Consider the following 2,688-nt stretch of genomic DNA (forward strand, 5'->3'; position numbering starts at 1 on the left):
AACACAAGTAAGCATATGATTTTGCATGTGTGAATAATGTATGTGATATCTATCTATAGTTTATACCGTCTTAATTGTGAAAAATTAACATTATAAATATTTGTTAATTTGAACATGTTATTTCACAAAACAATTCTATCCAAAGTGTGTTTCAGAGATTTGCTACGGAATCATGTATAATATGCAAGTAAAAATTTCAAAAGATACAGAACACCTTTATGTGGGAGAAGAATACATGGACACTTCTTCCTTTGTATAATGACCTTGTACAGTGTTGTGCACATAATGCAAGTTTGGATACTTTGTAAGAACCTTGAATTAAGGAATAGTTTTGGTTACTGTACTCCATTCCGTTCAAATACATGCAGTTTGAGATGTGTTCTATGGAAAAGCCTCCGCTTTCTTACGCAATGCTAATATATAGTGCAATTGAAAATGAAAGGGAAAAAAAGCTACGGTCTCACAGATCTATCAATATCTTACGGATAACTACACTTATTATCAAAATCATCCTCAACCTAAGGTATGGAAAAATTCGATCCGCCGCACTTTATCAACCAATTCTTCTTTTAATCGAAACCCACCATCTGGCGGAAACAGGGGTGGCTGCTGGTCAGTTCATGAATCTGGTATGCGTATGTCTGCAAATGGAAATGTAAAAAGACAGACAATTGTCGGACACGACTACCATGATATAGGTGCCCGCAGCGGTGCCTTAAATGTTCAGCAGAATGTCTTTTTTCAACCTGAGTTGGACTACCAATACCAGAACCATAACGGAGCAACATATTACAATAACATGCAAAATACCGAGTTTGCTCAAACAGATGAAATGACACAAAGTTACTATGTGTATCCGCCTCCGTACATTGTACAAGATGCAAACAGTTATGGAGTAAGCTACAACCCTGCACAGCTGAACACACAGAACAACGAATTGATGAACTACAGCGGCTTCATTGCAAACCAAACTTCTATGGCTGCCCCGAATATGAATGCAATATAATGCAGGTAACTATATTGTAAAGACTTCATAAACTGTGTGAATCTTTTCTTCCCGAATGACACGCATATGCATTGTATTCATGGCGCATGCGCGTACCATACGGGAAAAAAAGTTTTTGTTTGTGTAAATTAATGTGTCTCTTTTACCTTTTCGGCTGCTTCTGATAATATTACAGAGATCGCAGTGTGAAGATCACAATATGCCGGAACACAGTTCTGTAAGAAGGTAAGATCTATTTACTGATATACGTGGCAATATTTTGAACCGTGCTGTGCAATGGCGGTTGAAATCAGAGATATTCGTGCGCAGCCCTTAAATGTCAGTCGACTACGTGTACGCCCCTTTGTGAAACTACAATAATTGTAAACATAACAAAATAATTAGATATGCAGAAATGCAGTACATATCATCTTAATTAGTGTAGTTTGCATATGGCTACATAATAATGTTATGTGCCTGATGAATATTGCTTACTCTGTTATAGAAATGGCAGGCAAAGCAGCAGTTTACATGTCATTATGTCACATTATGCAGACTAATTACTGTTGTTTATCATTGTGTATGTAACATGTTTGTGGTACTAGTATGTGAACAAACGAAACCTTAGGTTATACAGCCAGACCTCGGTTATCCGACACAATGCATAGCTCCAAATGGCGCTGTAAAGCTAAACGTCTTAAAGCGAAACACGCTTTCTCATAGAAACACTGTTAAAAGTAAAGGTTGCGTTTTTTGTTTTTTTTGGTTCATAATTTTGTATATACTCCTAATATTGTACGCGGATAATAAAATATGGAACACATACACATTATATCGTGTGTGTGTGTGTGTGTGTGTGTGTGTGTGTGTGTGTGTGTGTGTGTGTGTGTGTGTGTGTGTGTGTGTGTGTGTGTGTGTGTGTGTGTGTGTGTGTGTGTGTGTGTGTGTGTGTGTATATATATATATAATTAGTGTGTGTAAAGAAATGTTTATTTACATATATCTTCTTGTTATGCAGTAAGCATTTTGTGGTTATATGTAGCATTAATGTTGTTAACGAAATGATTGACGTTTAGTACATTACAAACCGTGTGTTTAGATGCATCATTAAGTAACTATGTAAACGATATATTTATAAAATTAATATTATATATCTACTTCTTTCACAGATGTTCACAGCTCCGTTCAAGACAGAAGATAATGTGAATGCATGTATCCAAAGTGCGAGCAACTGAGAGCTTTTCCATTATGGCCACATGCCAAAGACATCACATGGCCAGTCATGCTATGATACCTCAAACTGAACATGCACACTTTTATATATCGTAGTTAATCATAGATTATCGAATTAAAAAAATAATTTTTTTATAGAATGTAGGCTTTTTGATACTAACTTGAAATGTGTGTTAACATTCCAATAAACTTTGACATGACATCTTGTGTTAGTGCTCCATTTTTATCAATGGGACGCAAATTACAGTGACATCATTCAAGTAAAAAAAAAAATTTTTATATCGCCTGAAGAAACACATATGTACTTCTGTTCAAAATGTATTGTTAAAAGTTTTACCTGAACTATTGTACGAAACATTTACATAAAAGATGAACATGGAAATGTGTGGTTTTAAAATAAACATTAATATTGATAGGGATACATGCCAGCTTAATGATAGAAGAGATCAACATCTCATCTGCTTATACTC

The 2,688-nt window shown here is 35.2% G+C and overlaps 1 long non-coding RNA gene across 1 annotated transcript; it reads left to right on the plus strand.

Moving 5' to 3' along the window:
* The first annotated feature begins 318 nt into the window (after positions 1 to 318).
* Positions 319 to 2,357, plus strand: LOC142488573 (uncharacterized). Its single transcript, XR_012799506.1, has 3 exons — positions 319 to 1,011; positions 1,182 to 1,231; positions 2,155 to 2,357. It is a non-coding gene; the product is annotated as an uncharacterized LOC142488573 (long non-coding RNA).
* Positions 2,358 to 2,688: the final 331 nt, after the last annotated feature.

Source organism: Ascaphus truei, chromosome 2, assembly GCF_040206685.1.
Source record: "Ascaphus truei isolate aAscTru1 chromosome 2, aAscTru1.hap1, whole genome shotgun sequence".
NCBI classification, from domain to species: Eukaryota; Metazoa; Chordata; class Amphibia; order Anura; family Ascaphidae; genus Ascaphus; species Ascaphus truei.